At 45.6% G+C, this 23,925-nt stretch overlaps 1 pseudogene; it reads left to right on the forward strand.

The window, feature by feature from the left end:
• Positions 1-2,690: 2,690 nt before the first annotated feature.
• LOC138818998 (mediator of RNA polymerase II transcription subunit 17-like) lies at positions 2,691-23,874 on the forward strand (annotated as a pseudogene).
• Positions 23,875-23,925: the final 51 nt, after the last annotated feature.

Raw genomic sequence — 23,925 nt, forward strand, 5'->3', positions numbered from 1 at the left:
AACAGTGTCAGCTCTGCTTGAGATTTCAGCATTCTTGGTATCCAAGGTTTGGATGTTCTAAGAAGACTGCTCTAAATGGCACTTTGATTCCAGCATTCAGGAATTAAGAATTATTTCCTGCAACACTCACTGCCATTGAAACTCATTCAACATCTACATGCTAGGAATAAGACTAATGTGCAAACACCATGCTGCCTTCACCTAGGCAGTCAGCAAACCTTCTGGCGAAAGTGGGAGGCTCTCCCTCACCAAACCTACAACCATCTCATTTTCTCCACTCCTAGAGGAGGCCATTCAGCTTGAGAAAATTACTTAGACTATCTGTAAAACAAAGGTACAATAAGGTTTCACTGAGATGTTCCTACATAGATGAATTCAAGAACTTTTTTTTTCTTTTTTTTTAATTGTATTTTATTTTATTTGAGAACATACTGTACAGGGGGGCTACAATTATATGGGCAGGATAATGCATACATTTCTTACCAAGCATTGCAGCCTCCTCCTTTGTTTACCCTTCACTTCCCTTCCCCGCCTCTCCCCTCCCCCACCCAATTTTACCCCCCTCCCACCACCCAATTATACCCCCCTCCCCCCCCACACCGACACTGTAAAACTGGTTGTGACATGACATTTTGTACTTCTCATTGTTGCAACAGGTCCACCTGAATCCTTAAACGACTTGTTTGTCCCCATCTCCTCCACATGTTATACTGACATCAAATATAGTGAAAGCGGGGGTTACACTGTGGGGGAGGGACATACAAAGCAACAAAGAAATAATCTTATAAATGCGTTAGAAACACATGCATGAAAGAAACGAAAACATTAAAATACATATTTAAGGGTTCATTTTCCTAACATCACATTATCTGACCTTTTCTGCTTGACTCATACCTATACTAGATATTGCAAATAAGGGAAACCATGGGACCTATGTTTCTTTGGGCCTGGCTTACTTCACTTAATATAATTTTTTCCAAACCTTTCCATTTCCTAACAAATGGGGCAATGTCATTCTTTCTGATGGAGGCATAGAATTCCATTGTGTATATATACCACATTTTCTTGATCCATTCATCTACTGAGGGGCATCTGGGTTGGTTCCATATCTTAGCTATGGTAAATAATGCTGCAATAAACATAGTTGTGCTAGTAGCTTTAGTGTGGTCTTGTTTGTAAACATTTGGGTAAATGCCCAAAAGTGGGATTGCTGGATCATAGGGGAGATCTATGTGAAGTCTTTTGAGGAACCTCCATACTGCTTTCCAAAGTGGTTGAACAAGTTTACATTCCCACCAACAATGAAGTAAGGTTCCTTTCTGTCCACATCCCCTCCAGCATCTGTTGTTGTTAGAGTTCTTGATTTTTGCTGTTCTAACTGGAGTGAGGTGATATCTCATTCTTCAAGGAAATAGAGGAGGCAATCCAAAAATTCATATGGAACAATAAAAGACCCCGAATAGCAAAAACGCTCCTCAACGGAAAGAACACTGCTGGAGGAATATCAATACCAAATTTCAAACTCTACTATAAAGCCATAGTAATCACAACAGCTTGGTATTGGCATAAGAACAGACCTCAGGACCAATGGAATAGAATTGAAAACCCAGAAATGAACCTACAGACCTATAGCCATCTAATCTTCGATAAGGAAGCTAAAACAATAGAATGGAAGAAAGACAGCCTCTTCAGTAAATGGTGCTGGCAAAATTGGTTAACTACATGTAGAAAACTAAAGCTAGATCCTTATATATCACCTGCACCAGAATCAACTCCAAATGGATCAAAGACCTTGAACTCAAAGCAGACACTCTGAAAACATTACAGGATGGATTAGGGAATCCCTAGGTCTCCTTGGCTCAGGTCGAAATTTTCTGAATAGAGACCCGGAAGCACAACAAATCAAAGAAAGGTTGGACAAATGGGATTGCATAAGATTGCAGAGCTTCTGCAGGGCAAATGACATAGCTGGCAAGATCAATAGAAATCCACCGATTGGGAGAAGATCTTTACTAGCCATACAACGGACAAGGGTTTCATATCTAAAATATACTTGGAACTCAAAAAATTAAACCACCCAACAACAAATCCTCAAAGAAACAACTGCCCAATAAATAAGTGGGCGAAAGACTTAAAGAGAAGCTTCTCTGAAGAAGAAAGAAGGATGGCCAATAGACACATGAAGAAATGTTCAACATCCCTAGCCATAAAAGAAATGCAAATCAAAACAACATTGAGATATCACCTCACTCCAGTTAGAATTCAAGAACTTTAATACAATTCATGAAGGTTTTTGTGTAAGTGCTGGGGCTTCAAACTCTGGTCCTCGGCCCTAAACTTTTGTGCTCAAGTTTTGTACTCTACCACTTGAGCCTCAGCTCTACTTTTAGTGTTTTGTTTTGTTTTGGGTAATAAATTGGAGATAAGGGTCTCTCAGACTTCCCTGCTCCTGCTGGCTTGGAACCTCCATCCTCAGACCCAGCTTCCTGCATAGCCAGGATTAAAGGCATGGACCAGTCACACCCTGCACCTGAAGGCTTCTGCAAGGGCACACCCTCTCAGAAGAGGAAGAGGAAGTAGAGGGGTGGGATCATCATGTCCTGCAGATAAAGGAGAGCAGCATGGTGCCTGGACTTCATTCACTTGGTGCAGCTGCTGGAGGAAGGGAGTGACAAGCAAGCAGGAGCAGGATGGGAAAAAGGCTCCAGAAAGGATGTGAAGACCAGACTCCCAAGGTAGACTGTGGAGCCAGTGATGGAGTGAAACTTCCCATTATAGAGGCAGAGGTGAAGGCTGAGGCTGGGTGGTTCAGCCTCTTCTCAGCAGTGACTGTAAGGAAGAGAGCAGGGCTCCAGTCAATTCACCTTAGTTTCTTATTCCCTGCCAAAGACTTTTCCCTCCAACTGTAATCATGGCAATTTCATCTGAAGAAGTTTTGTTGATTGAAAAAAAGCTTCAAAAGTAGCAGGACGGAGCTCCATATCTCAGGGCCAAAAGAATTGCCTGCACACCTGAAGGCAAAGAATGGTTTACAGCCTCCCTTGCTGGCCCCGTGGGGGTCCTGGCCAGAAGCAGCACCATCTAGGGTTCACAGGGTATGCATCAGCATTTAGTCGGCCTGTGAGAATAAGGTGCAGGAGGTGGGCCTTGATGGCACTGTGTCCTACAGGTAGCCATTGTCCATGTCCCATAACCTGGTGAGCCTGGCCCAGTGCATCGTCAGCCAGGGTTCAGGCTCCAAAGAGGAGACTGCAGGGCCTGAGAGCAATCCTATGCACAACTCACTGGGCACCAGCGCTGACCCAGACAACCAGGAAATGTTAGTAAAGTTTCAGCCTTCCTTATAGCCTTGGGACTCGGTGAGGAAAAATTTGAGGAATGCTCTGACAGAAATGCCTGTGCTCTATGATATCCTATGTATAATTAGAGACAAAAAATTTTATGACTCGATCTATTCTCTTGGGATGCAATTCCTCCAAATCAGAATCCTTAGACATTGCAGCTGATCTCTAAAAAAGTCTCTTGCTGGAGCAACACCAATCCTCTTGAAGCAGATAGAAAGACTGACTAACTCAGTTACTGAAAACCAGGAGCACCAGCTACAAAGAGACTTCAACTCTGAGCTCTTGAGATTAAGGCAACACTGGAAACTTAAAAGTTGGAGATAAAATACTTGGAGATATGAGCTACAGAAGTGCAGGACCTGTTTCCCCATCATGGTATATTTGAAGTAATAAGGAACACAGATACTGATCTGGAGAAGATACCTGAAGACTACTGCCCCCTGAATGTCTAAATTCCCAGTGATTTACAGTGATCTGCATGCATCAAGGTTTCTATTGAGAAGCAGGCTCCAGACATAGGTGATCTTGGCACAATTCATCTCTTCTAGCGACCTCTACCCAAATCCAAAACAAGCTCCCCACATTTGCAGACAAAATTAGAAGCAGCACCAATGTTCTCTTGTGTAAAGAATTTTTTCACAGCTCTCTTGGGAAGCTGTTCAAGTTTAACCACAAATACCTCACATCGTGGTCAAAAACCAGATTATCTCTCAGCCATTCCCAGGTTTGCCGTTATTTTTGGGGGGGGAGGGGTCCGTTCGTGGGGCCTCAACTCTGGGCCTGGGTGCTGTCCCTCAGCTCTTCAGCTCAAGGCTAGCACTCTACCACTAGAGCCACAGCACACTTCCAGCTTTTTTCTTTTTGCTCATGTGTTGCTGAGGAATCGAACCCAGGGCATCATGCATGCAAGGCAAGGACTCTTACCACTGAGCTACCTTCCCAGCCACTTTGCAGTTATCTAATTCTTTGTGCCATTCCACAAATGATAAGAAATTCCCCCAAATCAGCCATTGAGAAGCCAAGTGCAGAGGACCAACTCTATGTTCTAGTGCGTAACTTGCACCTGCTGATTAGAGTTTCATAAGAAATACCTTTTCCATCATGAAGATCCACCCAGCAAGTGTACCTTTTGGCCAGAAAATAATGAGACTTTCAGGTCCACAAGCTTTTGATAAAAATGAAATTAATTTATTACAGTCCAGTGAAGGTCTTCTGGAAAATAAACAAGCAAAGCATATTTTTCTGAGGAACAGTAGCTGCAAAAACTGATAGCTTGGCAAGTCTCACTGAGGATCCTCACATACAGGTTCATTGGTCCAGTGTCAGTGATGTTTATGACTTCAGTGTGAAGGTGTTCATCATATCCCAGGGCTATAAACCAATATGTAAGTCTATTCAGCTGCAGTTGAACATTGTACACAGAGACAGAAGGATGATCAACTGTCATCAGGAGCAGGAGCTACAGGATTTTGTTCTGTCTCAGATGTCTTAGCACCACGGGCACACAGCTCAGCAGCTGGCCAAGGTCATGGGCTGGCAGGTCCTGAGCTTCAGTAACCATGTGGGCCTGAGGCCCGTAGAGAGCATTGGCAATGCATCCACCATAACCATGGCCTCTACAAATGTTGACTCTGCTACTTCAGTTCACAATGGGCCTGAGAGTGGCAGCAAAGTCCTGGTGCAGTTTCCATGGATCCAGAGCAAAGATGTTCCCAAGAGTGATGTGCCCCAGGACAGTAAGTGGAACCATCTCCATGTGCCCTTCAGAGAAGTACAGTGGAAGAAAATGAAAGGTTTTAACTTCTTTCATAAACTGGAGGTGCTCATGTCTGCACTCAGCCCTTGTCTGCTCCGATTCTTCCATGAAGTGGACAATAGAGGTGTGCAGGACAATTGTAAGCACAACAAAGAAATGCCTTCCAAAGGAGTTTCTTTCTAAAGCAATAAACACTTATCAGTTTGAAACCTTGCACTTTGTAACTGTCAAGTATTTTAAAATGCGGCACAATTGTAGATAAGCAGTATGGGAAAATATAAAATTGAATTTGTATGCAGTTAAACCGAGTATGTTATTAAACTTTGCTTTCAAATAGCCTTCCTTTGATGGTCACATCAATTAAAATACGTGATTAAAAATCTCAAGTAAGTCAGGCACCCGTAAGTAAGTCATGCCTGTAATCTTAGCTTTGCAGGAAGATGAGGTCTGAAGATCCTGGTACAAAGCCAACCAGGCAGGAAAGTCCATAAGACTCTTATCTCCAATACTCAGAAAAAATGATGGAAGTGGAACTGTGGCTCAAGTGGTAGCGTACAAGCACACAGAGCAGGCAGTCTTTCTCATTATTTATCCCTAATAAGAAGACAACCTTGCCACTCTGGTCAGATTGGTTGAGCTCAGGTTTACCATCTTCTGTTTGTGATTGGCTAGTTTGAATACGATAAAATGTGTTTACATAAGGTGATTTTCAAATAAGATTAACAGTTCACAAATAATCTCAAAATCTGCCCACCCCCACTGCTATTTTTAAATAGTCTAGGGCAGGTCATAATCCCATGTTGAAAACCTATTTTTTTTTTTTTTTTTTTTGTTGGTCATGGGGCTTGAACTCTGGGCTTGGGCGCTGTCCCTCAGCTCTTCAGCTCAAGGCGAGCGCTCTACCACTTGAGCTACAGCGCCACTTCCAGTTTTCTAGTGGTTTATTGGAGATAGGAGTCTCACGGTCTTTCCTGCCCGGGCTGGCTTTGAACCGCGATTCTCAGATCTCAGCCTCCTGAGTAGCTAGGATTACAGGCGTGAAGCCACCGGCGCCCGGCTTTGAAAACCTAATTTCAAACAAAACCTTATATTTTACAAAATCTTTATCCCAAAGAAGCTCCCCTTTTCCTTAAGAGCCAAGCCACCAGGACAAAGGAGGAACTTTTAAGCAGTCCACTTTGACAGAAAAGACAGTTTTTCTCACCCATGTATATATATGTAAAGGAGGTTGTGTAGTATTTCTACAAATTTCATCTCTACAAGTTATATTTACCTTCCAAAGCAGGAAAGCAAGGATACTGCCACTTGCTTAATTTTCCTCCTGAGAATAATGTGTAAGTAGAAATATTGTATGTTATATGCACACGTATATATACTATATATAAGTATCAAATATATATTCAAGAGTGGTGTGATTTTCTTATATGTCTTAGGTTAGGAAAAGGTTTCTCTGAATTTGGACAAGGTTTCCCTTGCATGTATTTTTGTAATGAAATGTGTAAATATAGGGCCTCAACAAAATAGTTGCCTGTTCCCAATATTACTAGATCAAGAACCACCATCATTTACACTTGTATCTGAATTAATTCATCTTTATCTTCAAATTTAGAATATAGTTTCAAACCACTATTTTGAAAACAAAGCAGAAAACAAAACTTTTGTCTGTGTACAGAAGCCTTTAGGCATAAGCAGCTGCAACTAGGCACCTCACCCAGAACTAGGCTCCATTCTAAGTTGCATAGACACAGAGTGGCATCCCATAGAGTTGTACCACCATCCCTGGTCACACAGAACTGCACCAGTCCCTCCCCAGGCCAAGGGAAGAGGAAATGTCAAGTAAATGCAAGGGAAGCCATTTTACAGGTTGCCATTCATTTACTTTAAGGTCCTGTGTTTGAGCATTGTAGACATGTTCAGATGGCCACTGTGGGTGCTGAACAATTCTGTTACCCTCTGAAGTCAGGAGGTGCAATGGAGTGCTTCCTGCAATATACCATTTAGTGAACCTTTGTCCCAATTCATACAGCATAGGCTCCCACTTGTTGATATTGAAATATGGATACTGGGTCTAACTGGCAGCATGTTTACAGCTTTGTGTGAAACATCTTTGCATCCCACCCACAGGTAATAGGCATGTCTGAATCCCTAGAGGGAGGGCCAGGGACTTAGACAATAGGTTACCAGACCCCCCCTAGAATTGTACCATGAACTTGAGACTGAGTTCTCAATCTCCTTGTAAAACTGTCCCATGACCATACTTAGGCCCTGACCAATTCAGCCACCATTGTTCCATGCCTTGGTTTCTCCTAACTCTCCTCTGGTCACCATGGTATCCCTTCTCAACTCTCCATTAGAGTTGATCTGGTTTGTTGAGATTGTTTGTCTGCTCTTTCTTTCCTACCCTCATAGCTCAGTTTCCTAACAGTATGAAGTGCATTGAGAATGCAAGTTCTACAAAGACTCCCAATTCGGCCTCTCAAAATGTGGCTGCTCTATCTCTTGACTGAATTCCCATATAACAATCTCAGTTTGGCCTGATGAGGGTACCTGAGGATAGGTGTCCCAAAAGAGCAAAGTTTTTATGAAAAATGATACTGCCACCATCTGTGAAAATCAACTGTTTGAAAAGTCTTCCCCTCAGGGGCTCTCAGATATTGGGAGCTGGGGTTGGTTTACAGGAAAGGGGATAGCAGAAAGGCAAGCCCAGTCTGTTCTGCTAGCAAGGGGGAAAATGTGCCCCCCCATTTTTGTGTGGTTCAGTCTATAGTTCTAGTCTTCAATGAAACTTACTAGAAATTGCAGGATAGAGTAAGGTCTTGTGAACTGAAGTTCTCAAAATATGTGTTTATAGCTTCCAGGGGTTTTCATTTCACTTGATAGGGGCATCATGACCTTGTGTAGAGAGAATATTTTAGTTCAAGCAGCCAAGATTATACTGGGCCACATTTAGTCCTTGTGACAGCTATACTGGCTATGGTTTAGCACTTTTGTAACTAGTAGGAAAGGCAATTTTTGGTTTTGGTGTTTTTTGGTTGGTATTGGGGTTTGGACTCAGAGCCTGGTCTCTGTCCCTGAGCCTCTCTGTGCTCAAGGCTAGTGCTTTACCACATGAGCTATGGCATCATGTCCAACCTTTTCTGTTTATGTGGTAGTGAGGAATCAAACCTAGGGATTCAGGTTGAAAGCTTGCTAAGCATTCAACATCTAAGCCACATTCCTAGCCCCTAGAAATTTTTTTTGATGCATACTAAGTTTCTCACACCTTTGGCCTCTATCAGTCTTAAAAGGCTAGACATTAAGATGGCACGTCGACCTTGTAATTTCCCTGCCTCCTTGAAGACATCAAAATCTTGTAAAAAATTCCGTATTTCTTAAGTCATCTTGTTTTTTGTTGGTCATGGGGCCTGAACTCTGGGCCTAGGCATTGCCCTTGGCTCTTTGGCTCAGATCGAGCTTTCTACCACTTGGGCTACAGTGCCACTTCCAGCTATTAATTCTTCTTGACTCCACATTCTCTTAAGACTGTAACAAGTTTGTGAGATCTCTTCATGAAGGTCCTCTATGGATCAGCTCAATCCACTCCATTTATCAGAAGGAAAAGAAAAGGAATTAAAATTTTTATGTACTTCACCTCCCTCTCCTGGAAACAAAGAGACCCACACTGCCAATCTCTACATCTGTGTTTTCCATGGTAGCTTGGCCTCTGTCCATATTTGCAGATGCAGACTATAGAGAAGGCAAAGGAGAAGCAAAGACTTTCTGAAACAGCCCAAGCCAGTGTTCCATGGTAAGAGGTTCTAGCAGAGGTTAAGGGATTTTTTGAGGCCTCAGGATCCTCTCAGAAACCTCAAAATTCTCTTTACTGCTTGGGAATAAGGACTAGATCTACTTTTAGAGACTTAAGCCTAAGCATATAAGTTATGGAGTAGAAGCTCTTCAAGCATCAGAGTAGGCAAAGCAGCCAAAAACTGATCAGAAAAATAAACAAAGACCAGAGCTGTGTATGAGTAGAGTGTGAAAGGCAAAGCTCCACTAACTGAAGACTGTGAAATAGACTGTGTACTGGAGACAGTAATGGACTCTAGCATATCTAGACCAAAGCCTGATGCAATAAAGACTTAGTGTGACTAAAGAGCCAAGGTTGCGCAGCATTTACAGATCAAAGCCAGACACCAGTATGTCCATAGCTAAGCAGATCACACTAGCCACACAGCAGTAGGACAAGTGTAGAATTAACCTTGGCTTAAAATTCAGAAGGGAAGATGGTGAAGCAAAAGCATTTGATTATTTGTCCAAACAAATTTTCTATTAAAGAGCTTCTTAGGACATCCTTGCATCTGATTAGGAAAATAAAGCTCTCCATCATCCACCACTCACAGGAAGGCAATTACCCTTTTAGGAACACATCTAAGACTTGTAAGTTCTGATCCCTACTGTGAGTTAAGGACACCAGCCTGGACTATGAAGGTGAAGACCCGAGCTTGAATCCTGGTTGCACATAATGGCTTTTGAACAGAGCCCAGGCTCCTAATAGAAATTGAGGGATCAAGAACACACAGCCAATGCCTAACCATAAAGTACTCAAATGTTCTGAGGGCAGAAGACTGTCTGTCTCTAGGATGAAGCATAAATATTGGCAGACGAGTGGGAAAGCAGGACTCTGGGACCTGGCTTTGGCCCACTGTCATGCACAGCTTCACACAGCAGGAAAAGACAGGAAAACCTGTTGCAATCTCCCACTCATGGGAACTCAGTGTGCAAAAGGATAGGGAAAAACCAAACACTCCTAGAAGGGGCAGAAGAGGTTTTAACTCAAGTAGTGTAGAACACAGGCTTAGGTCTCAAAGTCTATCAAATAGGGGTTATCAGCTCCAACTAGTTACCTCTCCACTAAATCTTACACACTGTTCAGATAATACTTAGTTGCCTATAAAGCAACAACTTAAAAGACAGATGTAACTTCAATACAAAGTGGTTCCTCAACTGTGTCACAGACTTGATATTGCCAGCAGTGAGTAGGTAGCAGTCTGTTTGCTACAGTAAATGTACTCATACTAACAGCAACTTGTGCCCAAGGCTCCTTATCCCTCAAGTGTCGCTACTGCCTCGACCAGCAAGGAGACGCGACACCGGACTCTTCTCTCTGCCGTTTATTCAGGACCTTTTTTTAATCTTGTGACCCCAACCCCGGGGAGAATTCCCCACAGCCTTAAGTACCCGCTGGGTAGCCAACCCTGATACGCCACGTGGGAACCACCATTAGGTTCAGGTGTGCGGAAGCAAGCCAGATTCTTTGCCTTAGCCATATCAGGAGTTGTTTACCACGAGAGCACTCGCCATCGGGAAGGCGGAGGGCGGAAACCGGCACCATCTTCCAGGTGCGGCCTCTCGCAGCTCTCTATAGTTCCCCCTTTTTTGTTTAAAGAACACAGATGAGAACAGAGGTCTGATCCCTGTTGTGCAATTGCAAGGACTGCATACAAGCCTTCTCCCAGAGGGCGCCTTCTCTAGGGATGACTCAGCCTGTCCATTGATTCGTTTTTCACAAGGACGGGAAAAGGCGAATCGAACCCGTGTGCAATCAAACATGCTCTCCTCGAGGGCAAAACTCATGCCTCTCGACTGCAGTACTTTGGCTTTGCAATCTGTGTTCATTGTTTTAGGGTGGCAAGCCACGCTTGGGGGGACTGACCTGCTCCAATGACTGTAAAGGCTTGGATAATCATGGCTGCACTGCGACGCTGAGAACCTCTAATTTGGCAAATGCACCACGGACATACCAAGGAGGCTAACACCAGGAGGCCTGTCAGGGCTCCTAAACCCGCCCATTCCTTAAGATGATTCATAGCAGCGGAGATCCATGAAGATAACCCCTCCGCCAATCCGGCATCCACTCGGGTCGAGTTCACCATGACGATGGCAACCCTGAGCTGTTCCATCAGGCTGTCGAACTCCCCAGTTCAATTACCTAAAAGATAACTAGACAGCTGTTTAGACAAATTTGCAGCATTTTTTGAATAGGTTTTTTCCTGCGCCTGAACTCTGGGCCTGGGCGCTGTCCCTCAGCTCAAGACTAGCGCTCTACCAGTTGAGCTACAGCGCCACTTCCGGCTTTTTTCTCTTTTTGCTTATATGGTACTGGGGAATCGAACCCAGGGCCTCATGAATGCAGAGGAAGTGCTCTACCACTGAGCCACCTCCCAGCCCCATTCTTCTGGGTTAATTGCACCACAGCAGCAGCTAATCCAGCATTAGTTAGTGGTCCGCCCAGCTCTCTGCAAACTTTCATCCATGCTTCCAGTCCCCTGTTCTTATATGGGGTTATGGCGGCTCTGCATTCCTTAGTACACTGCTCGTAAACAAGCTGTTTAATGGCATGGCTGCGTCTGGGTCACCAAAAATTCTGCCAGCAGCCTCGACCATACGGGCAACAAAGTCCAAAAACAGCTCCATAGAGCCCTGCAGGATTTTGGTGAGATTGCCACTCACCTCGCCTTTATTTGGTAAGGCCTTCCATGCCTTTATGCCAATTTTATTGATTTGTTCATAAACTTGAACCGGGTAGCCTATCTGCTGATTGGCGAATCTCCCCTGTCCAAGCAGCATATCTCTGTCCCAAGCTGGGTTTCCCCCAGCCTGATTGGCCGCAGCCTCTTCACTAGCAAATTCAATCAAAAAGGCCTTCCAATCTAAATACTGACCTGGGCTCAAACAAGCTCGTGTGAGCCCACTCCAATCACCGGGTGTCATGCAGTGTCTGTTTAGGGCCTCCACCTGGGCTACAGTAAAGGAGGCTGTGATTCCATATGTCCGCACAGACTCAGCTAAAGATTTTATAACCTTAAAATCTAAGGGTTCATGATATCGCTGTCATTGTGGATCCTGAAATATTGGACAGGCTAGATGTAACTCGGTTCTGACCGCTTTCCACACGCCTGGGCTGAAAGAACAGCCGGGGCTGCCACTTCCAGGGTCCTCCGCATAGAGCGGAGGGGCTGAAGGTGTGGGACGGGGCATGGAGGGCGTGCATTCGTCTTTATCTGGGTCCTCTCTCTCCTTCCCTTTCCTCCTCTTTCTTATCTTTGTTTTTTCTATTTGTTCTATGAGTGATTGTAGTTCCTCTGAGTCTGTAGACTCAGAGGTCTCTAGTTCGGCAAAATCAGGGTATGACCCCCACCTGCTCTCCTCCTTTTCGCTGTCTGCCCTTTCTGATCTTTCTTCCTGCAGCATTTCTAAGGCGGCCTGACCATTCTCTACCGCCTCACTGCAACGCTGGTCCTCGAGACAGCCTCTTATCAGTTTCCATATTGGTCTCACTCCGCTCTTAAGCGTTCCTTGTTCAGAGGCAAAATCTAGGTACCTCCCTAGTTTCTCCCAAGAGGCCACCGTGAGGCTTCCAGAGACAGCGAACCATGGGGCAACGGTGTCACATTCATTCAAAAATCTCTCTAAAGTACTCTTTTTTATTTTTAACTTTTTTGATTGCAGTAGCTCATTGAGAGCCAAAAAAATTGGGCGCGAAGAAGAAGCGCCCATGTTTTAAACATTTAATGCTGGTAAACAAACTTTTACTTTCACTTTTGGCTACTCTATTGACTAGCCCCGGGTTCTCACTCTCTCTTTATCTACCGAGAAGAGCAAAAATCCCCCCCCCCCGCTCTTGTGGCGGATTCCCCTTTTACCTGGGAATTTACTCCCCGCTCTTGTGGAGGATTCCCCTTTTACCTGGGGACTTACTCCCCGCTCTTGTGGTGGATTCCCCTTTTACCTGGGGACTTACTCCCCGCTCTTGTGGCGGATTCCCCTTTTACCTGGGAACTTACTGGTGCACCACCCTGACCGCAGAGAGTTCTGAGTCCTCCTTGGGGTTATGGCTGAGTCCCCGTACGGGCCACCACGTGTCGCTACTGCCTCGACCAGCAAGGAGACGCGACACCGGACTCTTCTCTCTGCCGTTTATTCAGGACCTTTTTTTAATCTTGTGACCCCAACCCCGGGGAGAATTCCCCACAGCCTTAAGTACCCGCTGGGTAGCCAACCCTGATACGCCACGTGGGAACCACCATTAGGTTCAGGTGCGCGGAAGCAAGCCAGATTCTTTGCCTTAGCCATATCAGGAGTTGTTTACCACGAGAGCACTCGCCATCGGGAAGGCGGAGGGCGGAAACCGGCACCATCTTCCAGGTGCGGCCTCTCGCAGCTCTCTACACTCAAGGAAACATTGCAGCACGGAGCACTGTTTGCTGGTGTTGGATCTCCAACACCTGTTTTCATGAGCCACTTCCCCAGTGGGCTGCTCAACTGGAAAGACTGTACAGAGAAGCCTCAGGAGGGATTCAGTAACCACTTCTGTCTGGCCTAGGGGACAGTAAAGCAAAAGCAGACAAATAATTCCTTTTCTGCAGAATCTAGAATGTGAAAGAGGGCATGAACATTAATAGACTATTTGAGGGTAACCAGCAAGAGACAGGAGAAAATACAGTGTGAGGGAGAGACATGATAAAAATTAATGCATTAAATAGAAAAAGGTCATGAACTAATTGTACGAATTACAAATAGAATCAAAATAGTTTAGAGGGATGTTTTGAAGTTCCAAAATGAAATTCCTCCCTTTGGAGATTATACACTGATTTTTCAAAAAGTCACCTATTCACCCTCTAAAGAATTGAGAATTCAGAGGGAAATGCTTCTAGGTAGGTTTACACAGGTCAGGGATTTTTAGCCAGCTCTTCAATGAGGACATGCAGGAAGCCAAGACGGTGAGCCCAGCTCTTCAGTTGTTTTACCCTTGGAGGAGGGCAATCACAGGCCCCAGATTCACAGGGGAGATACTGAACCTCATTTCCCCCTCTGTTAGTAAATCCACATCCTACCCTTTGTCTCAGCTTTGACTGAATTGACCTTCCACCCAATTTGGGTTAAAGTGAGAACTGCAGAGCAGATTTTTCAACAAACCAACAAAGGCCCTTGTACATTAGCCTGGTCAGGGAGTAGACACTTCCCACCACATCCTCTAGAACAAGAGATATGCTGTGGAGCCCACACCAGACCGTCTGGAGATGGAGATAGTCCCAAGCGTGATTTACACCTGAGCTCATTTACAAGGAATAAGGATGAACTGGGAAGGAGAGAAGGAGAGGGGTACTGAACTTCCAACAACTGAGAAGACACGGACACCACGTCTCCACAGAACCCAGACATTGCTTACAGAAGACCTAGTCAACAGAGCAAGCCTGGAACTCCCCCAAGGAGCAGCACCCACACCTCCCTGTTGCTCTTGCCAGCAACTGGCACAGAGCCCTACATCGTGGGAGGATGAAGGGGAGGGGGCTCAGAAGAGAAGATGGAAAAACTCATTTCCCTTTAAGCTTAAGAACATAATGTGAGGGCTGAAAGCGAGGAAGTAAGGGGATGGATTTTAAATGAAAGTTCAGACCCATCTCTTTCTCCATTCCTTTCCTCCCTAAAGCTTCCAAGACCACAGATCTGTCACAGAACTCTCATCTATTCTGTTGGCATGAAAAACAGGTCAGAGGACAAGTTAAGTTGTTGCAGAGCAATACACAATACAAGCACACTTTACCCAAAAAAGCACTTAAAAATATTTGAATCCCATTTCCCTCTATCTCCTTAATATACCTGAATCAAGTTTACTGCCTAATTCAGGTGGCCTGAAAGAGCCTCAAATCTTTTGCCAGTTGCTTTTAAAAACACACACACACACTTGAGAATGTAAAACAAATGTAGGGAATGCATACATTGCCAATTCCCTGACAGGAATTCAAATCAGTAGCTTCAAATTGTCTAGAACATTCTGTGCTAAGTGTTGGAACACTAAGTCTTTTGCTTTGTAGTCCAGGCCTGATAACATGGTCCTGCCATCCTAGCAACAAACATGTGACATACAGTACAAGTAGTTTGAAAACTAGCTTTAAAAACTAGCTTTAGGACTGAGAAAGTGACTCAGTGGTAGAGTGCTTGCTTTGTATGCATGAGGCCCTGGATTCGATTCCTCAGCACCACATAGGCAGAAAATCCTGGAAATGGCACTGTGGCTCAAATGGTAGAAAGCCCTAGCCTTCAGCTAAAGAGCTCAGGGACAGAGCCCAGGCCCAGAGTTCAGGCCCCACAACAGACAGAAAAGAAAAAAAAAACAACTAGCTTTAAACTGGGGTGTCAGCCCAAGAGACACAACGAAGCAGAGGTCAAGCATTGGAGGTCATCATGGTCAGAAAGGAGCGCTAACATATCTGGAGACTTCTAGATTTGGACCACTCTGGCTTCTAGATTTGGACCACTCTGGCTACAACGAGGGCCTGGACAGTTGCAATGACACTTGTCAGGACTCTAAAGCTCAGGAGAGTTGAAGCTGGAGGCCAGGCAATGACTGAGCTCAAGCTATGCACAAAATTTGGGCTTTCAACATGACTGTATTTGGCAAAGACTTGAACATCAGGATGCTGGGTGGGAAGAGGGACGGCGGCGCTAGAAAGGTAAGAGCAGAGCTGAAGTCTCTGGACAGTGCAATTCAAAACATGAGAACACTGGACACTGAAAAGGGACATCTCAAGGAGCTCAGCAGTAAGAAAGGAAAAAAAGACAGTATGTTGTTTCAATTAGCTGTTCTTTGACACCTGGGAGACAGCTGATTACAAAAATCAATCGGTGGAGTAAATCTTAGGTCTCTGCTAATTAAATGGTTACCTAAGGGTAGACTGGCTACAGCTGGCTCCACTAAGTGTGTTACTGACTCCACAAATGAGACAATTCAACAAGATCACCCCTCAGGACAGGACCAGAGGAATAGGCTGGGAGGGCCTCAGTACTCCCCATGTATATTCTATCATATTAGTTGTCTTTAAATATGTTATATATATATATATATATATATATATATATATATATACACATATATTTAGTACAGAGGGTGGTCTGTGCTCCAACGCATCTGAACCTTATACCAAAAAACATGTAACTTAGGAAGTTGAGCTGAAAGTTAAAGCCATAGAGCCTAGCGTCCTGCCAGATAGTTTAGAAATCTCTTTTGTAGTCACTTACAGAATCAATGCCAACAAAGCTTTGTGCATACACCTGAAGCTGGTGCCTTATGTTTGCTCACAGCAGTCCTGGTCAGAAGAGCAGGTTTAGTAGTAGCACTTGTTTTGTAACCATCTCACTGAAGAGGTCAAAGTTCCCATTTCCCCCTCCATAGTGAAACATATACCCCTTCCCCTTCTACATTTGCAGACTCATTCTGTACATTGAGTTAACCTTTATGCCACTGGCCTCAGTTTACAAACCCCCATGTTATTTCTTGAATGGGATGTGGTATCATCCATTTAAGGCTCACAGTCAAAGGCAAGTAACACCTCAGAGCAAAGTGGAAATGCTGACCAGAAATGCTGCAAAGAGCCTGGGGGTTTACTATTCAAGAGTGAGGATTAGGAAAGCTAACCTATCTCACTGAGAAATAGGAAGGACTTAGGAAACTTGGTAGTTTGTCAGGTCGATTTTTGAGCATATCAGATAAGCAACTATTCATGGAGGCTCTAAAGGCAACCATGTGAGGGCTTTCATGTTGGCAAGCCAGAATGAAACAGGAGAGGTTACCCATAGAGGGCAGGCAAGTTTGACCTAACACCTGAGGTCTACCACATAGCTCCTCAAGCATGTTTTAAGAACCTAGAGCTTATGTAGGCTTTAAGCTACAATCCCCAAAAGACCACCAGCCCCTTGGAGAAGATGAAGATAGAGGACAGGCCAGGGAGCCCACATGAGCCATGTGATCAACGACCCAGGTGAGCCACAGGAGAGGAGGAGGGAAGGCTTTTTCTGCAGGCTTTGTAACAGCCCAGGGAGCAAATTAGGAACATTGGACACTCTTGAAAGATTAGAGTTTGAAAGTAGAGTCAACAGAATATTCTGGGTAGGATAGTGGGGAAAAAAATGTCAAAGTCTACTACCCCCTGCCCCAGCCAGGTTTCCTAGCTTAGGTTTCAAGTAGCTTTTCAGGTGTCTCACAGGAATTCATTCCCCCCCCAACCCCCCTGCACTGAAAGATGAGGCGTTCACCCCTTCCCCGTCCCTTTTCCCCCCCTCCCCATCCCTTTCCCCCCCTCCCCATCCCTTTCCCCCGTCCCCATCCCTTTCCCCCGTCCCCATCCCTTTCCCCCGTCCCCATCCCTTTCCCCCCCGTCCCCATCCCTTTCCCCCCCGTCCCCATCCCTTTCCCCCCGTCCCCATCCCTTTCCCCCCGTCCCCATCCATTTTTCCCCCCGTCCCCATCCATTTTTCCCCCCGTCCCCATCCATTTTTCCCCCCGTCCCCATCCATTTTTCCCCCGTCCCCATCCATTTTTCCCCCCGTTCACAACCATTTTTACCCCCGTCCCCGTGGTTCACTAAGGGAGAGGCCTTTCTTGAATCCTTCCAGCATTGTTAGCTTTCCACCAACACCACCACCCCGGTTTTCTTAGCACCTACATAACCCTTTGCTTCTTGGTGACTTTTCTCCAGAGAAAGTTTTGAGAAAGACAGAAGACCTTGCACCCAAAAAACCCTGTATCTAAAAGTTTTTCTTCAAAGGAAAGGAAGCTTCCAGGGCGGGGTGGAGCAGTGTTTGCTTTTTCCCAAAACCCGGAGGCAGGGCTTCCAGGCCAAGGCCTGGGTGGTCCACTCGGTGGAAACCCCCCGGCTCCTGGAAAGCTCCTGGAGCCCCAGCTGTGGAAACCCGAGCGAGGAGGAGACTCAGTAGGGCCTTCTGAGCTTCAGCGCCTTCCGCACCCCTCAGACATAAGCCGCAAAATTAAGAGCCTGGGCAAGAGCCATGCAAGGGTCTCAGTTGGACTCTGGGCTGGGCTAGGGCCTTTTCATGGTCCTTGGTAGCGCGTCACTTCCGGGGCGTGGCCGCTGCAGGGAGGGGCGGGCGGAGCTGGCCCCCAGTGGATTGGTAACAAGTGTGAGAGGAGTTCATTGATTGCCCAGGACCAGCTGTGCTCTGAACCCACCCAGGCAAGGCTGAGCCTGGGGACAGCCCAGAAGGCTGCGCAGGTGTGCTGGGAACAGAGCTGGAGGTCTGAGGGCCTGCTAGCTTCTTGCCCTGCTTGCTGCAGCTGTGGACACCTGAACCCAGAAGTGCAGCCGAGCCCCAGCATGGCTCATCCCCAGCTTTGACCACATACAGTCAAGCGCTGGGCTTGGCCCTGTGAGAAGGACCCAGCTCCGCCCGCCCCTCCCCGCTGCTGCCACGCCCTGGAAGTGAAGCTCTACCAAGGACCATGAAAAGGCCCTAGCCCAGCCCACAGTCCGGCTGAGACTCTTGCATTGCTCTTGCCCAGCCTCTTCATTTTGCGGCTTATGTCTGAGGGGTGCGGAAGGCGCTGAAGCTCAGAAGGCCCCAGTGGGTCTCCTCCTCGCTGGGGTTTCCACAGCTGGGGCTCCAGGAGCTTTCCAGGAGCCGGGGGGTTTTGCACCGAGTGGACCATCCAGGCCTTGGCCTGGAAGCCCTGCCTCCGGGTTTTGGAAAAAAGCAAACACTGCTCCACCCCGCCCTGGAAGCTTCCTTTCCTTTGAAGAAAAACTTTTAGATACAGGGTTTTTTGGGTGCAAGGTCTTCTGTCTTTCTCAAAACTTTCTCTGGAGAAAAGTCACCAAGAAGCAAAGGGTTATGTAGGTGCTAAGAAAACCGGGGTGGTGGTGTTGGTGGAAAGCTAACAAAGCTGGAAGGATTCAGGAAAGGCCTCTCACTCAGTGGACCACGGGGACGGGGGAAAAGGGAAGGAGAAGGGGGAAAGGAGATGGGGAGAGGGGTGAACACCTCATCTTTCAGTGCAGGGGGGTGGGGGGATGGGGAATGAAGACCTGTGAGACACCTGAAAAGCTACTTGAAACCTAAGCTAGGGAAACCTGGCTGGGGGCAGGGGGTAGCCTTTGGCATCCCCCCCCCCCCCCCCTATCCTACCCAGAATATTCTGTTGACTCTACTTTCAATCTCTGTCTTTCAAGAGTGTCCAATGTTCTTGTCTTGCTCCCTGGGCTGCTACAAAGTCTACAGAAAAAAGCCTTCCCTCCTCCTCTCCTGTGGCTCACCTGGGTCGTTGATCACATGGCTCATGTGGGCTTCCTGGCCTGTCCTCTATCTTCATCTTCTCCAAGGGGCTGGTGGTCTTTTGGGGATTGTAGCTTAAAGCCTACATAAGCTCTAGGTTCTTAAAACATGCTTGAGGAGCTATGTGGTAGGCCTCAGGTGTTAGGTCAAACTTGCCTGCCCTCTTTGGTAACCTCTCCTTTTTCATTCTGGCTTGTCAACATTAAAGCCCACACATGGCTGGCCTTAGAGCCTCCATGAATTCTGTTGCCGATCTGATATGCTCAAAAATCAACCTGACAAACTACCAAGTTTCCTAAGTCCTTCCTATTTGTTAGTGAGATAGGTGGGTCAGCTTTCTTAATCCTCACACTTGAATTTGAAATCCCCAGGCTCTTTGCAGCAATTCTGTTCAGCATTCCCACTTTGCTCTGAGATGTTACTTGCCTTTTACTGTGAGTCTTAAATGGATGATTCCACATCCCATTTGATAAATAACAAGGAACTGGGACGGTAGCTTAGTGGTAGAGTGCTTGCCTTGCGGGCATGAGGCCCTGGGTTCAATTCCTCAGCACCACATACGCAAAAAGAAAAAAGCAGGAAATGGCACTGTGGCTCAAGTGGTAGAGCACTAGCCTTGAGCTGAAGAGCTGAGGGACAGCACCCAGGCCTTGACTTCAGGCCCTAAGACCAGACCCCCTCCAAAAAAAATAACACAAGGGATTGTAAACTGAGGCCAGTAGCAAAAAGGTTAACACAATGTACAGAATGAGTCTGCAAATATAGGAGGGGAAGGGGTATATTTTTCTCTATGGAGGGGGAAATGGGAACTTTGTCCTCTGCAGTGAGATTGTTACTAAACAGGTGCTACTCTTCTGACCAGGAATGTTGTGAGGAAACATAAGGCACCAGCTTCAGGTGTATGCATAGAGATTTGCTGGTGTTGATTCTGTGATTACAAAAGAGATTTCTAAAGTATCTGGCAGGATGCTAGGCTCTACGGCTTTAACTTTCAGCTCAAACTTCCTAAGTTACATGTTTTTTGGTATAAGGTTCAGATGTGTTGGAGGGCAGGCCATTGTCAGTAGCAAAATATATATATATATATATATATATATATATATATATATATATAAATATTTAAAGACAACAAATATGGTAGAATATTTACAGGGAGTAACTGAAGGCCTCCCAGCCTATTGCTCTGGTCCTGTTCTGAGGGGTGGTCTTGAATTGTCTCATTTGTGGGGTCAATAACACACATAGTGGAGCCAGCTGTAGCCAGCCTACCCTTGGGTAATCCTTTAATTAGAGACCTCAAGATGATTTACTCCACCACTGACCTCCTTGAGATTTCCCTTTTCACAGTGCCCAGTGTTCTCATGTTTTGAATTGTACTGTCCAGAGACTTCAGTTCTGCTCTTACCTTTCTAGAGCCTCCCTTCTTCCCCCTGGCACCCTGATGTTCAAGTCTTTGCCAAATCCAGTCATGTTGAAAGCCTAAATTTTGTGCATAGCTGGAGCTCAGTCATTGCCTGGATCCCAGCTTCAACTCTCCTGAGCTTTAGAGTCCTGACAAGTGTCATTGCAGCTGCCCAGGCTCTCATTGTAGCCAGAGTGGTCCAAATCTAGAAGTCTCCAGATATGTTAGAGCTCCTTTCTGACCATGATGACCTCCAATTCTTGACCTCTGCTTGGTTCTATCTCTTGTGCTTTTTCTTCCCAGCCTGTGGCTGACACCCCAGTTTAAAGCTAGTTGTTTTTCTTTTCCTTTCTGTCCATTGTGGGGCCTGAACTCTGGGCCTGGGCTCTTGTCCCTGATCTCTGTAGCTCAAGGCTAGGGCTCTCTACCACTTGAACCACAGTGTCATTTCCGGCTTTTTCTACCTATTTGGTGCTGAGGAATCAAACCCAGGGCTTCATGTTTGCAAGGCAAGCAATCTACCACTGAGCCACCTTCCCATCCCTAAAGCTAGTTTTCAAACTACTTGTACTGTATGTTACATGTTTGTTGCTAGGATGGCAGGATCATGTTCTCAGGCCTTGACTTCAAAGCAAAAGACTTCGTGTTCCAACACTTAACATTCTTAGCACATAATGCTCTAGACAATTTGAAGCTGCTGATTTGAATTCCTGTCAGGGAATGAGCAATGTATGCATTCCCTACATTGGTTTACATTCTCAAGTGTGTGTGTGTGTGTGTGTGTGTGTGTGTGTGTGTGTGTGTGTGTTATAAAGCAACTGGCACAAAGATTTGAGGCTCTTTCAGGCCACCCGAATTAGGCAGTAAACTAGATTTAGGTGTATTAAGGAAATAGAAGAGGGAAATGGGATTCAAATGTTTTTAAGTGCTTTTTTTGGGTAAAGCGCTTGTATTGTGTATTGTACTGCAGCAACCTAACATGTCCTCTGACCTGTTTTTCATGCCAACAGAATAGATGAGAGTTCAGTGATAGATGTGTGGTCTTGGAAGCTTCAGGGAGGAAAGGAATGGAGAAAGAGATGGGTCTGAACTTTCATTCAAAATCCATCCACTCACTTCCTCGCTTTCAGCCCTCACATTATGTTCTTAAGCTTAAAGAGAAATGAGTTTTTCTGTCTTCTCTTCTGAGCCCTCTCCCACTCACCCCCCACCATGTAGGGCTCTGTGCCAGGTGCTGGCAAGAGCAACAGGGAGGTGTGGGTGCTGCTCCTTGGGGGAGTTCCAGGCTTGCTCTGTTGACTAGGTCTTCTGTAAGCAATGTCTGAGTTCTGTGGAGACGTGGTGTCCATGTCTTCTCACAGTTGTTAGAAGTTCAGTACCCCTCCCCTTCTCTCCTTCCCAGTTCATCCTTATTCCTTGTAAATGAGCTCAGGTGTAAATCACACTCGGGACTATCTCCATCTCCAGACGGTCTGATGTGGGCTCCACAGCCTCTGCCTCTTACTCTAGAGGATGTGGTGGGAATTGTCTACTCCCTGACCAGCATAACATACAAGGGCTTTTGTTGGTTTGTTGAAAAATCTGCTCAGCAGTTCTCACTTTAACCCAAATTGGGTGGAAGGTCAATTCAGTCAAAGCTGAGACAAAGGGTAGGATGTGGATTTACTAACAGAGGGGGAAATGGGGTTCAGTTTCTCCCCTGTGAATCTGGGGCCTGTGATTGCCCTCCTCCAAGGGTAAAACAACTGAAGAGCTGGGCTCTCCTCCTTGGCTTCCTGCATGCCCTCATTGAAGAGCTGTTTAAAAATCCCTGACCTGTGTAAACCTACCTAGAAGCATTTCCCTCTGAATTCTCAATTCTTTAGAGGATGAATAAGTGACTTTTTGAAAAATCAGTGTATAATCTCCAAAGGGAGGACCTTTTTCTATTTAATGCATTAATTTTTATCATGTTCTCTCCCTCACACTGTATTTTCTCCTGTCTCTGGCTGGTTACCCTCAAATAGCCCATTATTGTTCATGCCCTCTTTCACATTCTAGATTCTGCATAAAAGAAATTATTTGTCTGCTTTTGCTTTACTGTCCCCTAGGCCAGACAGAAGTGGTTACTGAATCCATCCTGAGGCTTCTCTGTAAAGTCTTTCCAGTTGAGCAGCCCACTGGGGAAGTGGCTCATGAAAACAGGTGTTGGAGATCCAACACCTGCAAACAGTGCTGCACTGTTTCCTTGAGGGATAAGGAGCCTTGTGCACAAGTTGCTTTTAGTATGAGTACATTTACTGTAGCAAACAGACTGCTACCTACTCACTGCTGGCAAAATCAAGTCTGTGACACAGTTGAGAAAGCCTTTGTATTGAAGTTACTTCTGTCTTTTAAGTTGTTACTTTACAGGCAACTAAGTATTATCTGAACAGTGTGTAAGATTTAGTGGAGAGGTAACTAGTTGGAGCTGATAAACCCTATTTGATAGACTTTGAGACCTAAGCCGGTGTTCTATACTACTTGAGTTAAAACCCCTTCAGCCACTTCTAGGAGTGTTTGGTTTTTCCCTTTCCTTTTACACACTGAGCTCCCATGAGTGGGAAATTGCTACAGCTTTTCCTGTCTTTCCCTGCAGTGTGAAGCTGTGCATAACAGTGGGCCAGGTCCCAGAGTCCTACTTTCCCACTCGTCTGCCAATATTTAGGCTTCATCCCAGAAACAGTCAGAGTCTTCTGCCCTCAGAACATTTGAGTACTTTATGGTAAGGCATTGGCTGTGTGTTCTTGATCCCTCATTTTCTATTAGGAGCCTGGGCTCTGTTCAAAAGCCATTATGTGCAACCACGATTCAAGCTTGGGTCTTCACCTTTATAGCCCAGGCTGGTGTCCTTAATACACAGTAGGGATCAGAACTTACAAGCCTTAGATGTGTTCCTAACGGGGTAATTGCCTTTCTGTGAGTGGTGGAAGATGGAGGGTTTTATTTTCCTAATCAGATTCAAGGATGTCCTAAGAAGCTCTCTAATAGAAAATTTGTGTTTGGACAAATAATCAAATGCTTTTGCTTCACCATCTTCCCTTCCGCAATTTAAGCCAAGGATAATTCTGCACTTGTCCTACTGCTGTGACTAGTGTGATCTGCTTAGTTATGGACACACTGGTGTCTGGCTTCGATCTGTAAATGGTGAGCAGTCTTGGCTCTTTAGTCACATTGTGTCCTTTATTGCATCAGGTTATGGTCTAGGCATGCTAGAATCCATTACTGATGACACAGTGTCCAGTTAGTGGGAGCTTTACCTTTCAGTCTCCTTGTACACAGCTCTGGTCTTTGTTCAA

This window comes from Dipodomys merriami, unplaced genomic scaffold, assembly GCF_024711535.1.
Source record: "Dipodomys merriami isolate MVZ:Mamm:240054 unplaced genomic scaffold, mDipMer1.0.p SCAF_8, whole genome shotgun sequence".
NCBI lineage: Eukaryota > Metazoa > Chordata > Mammalia > Rodentia > Heteromyidae > Dipodomys > Dipodomys merriami.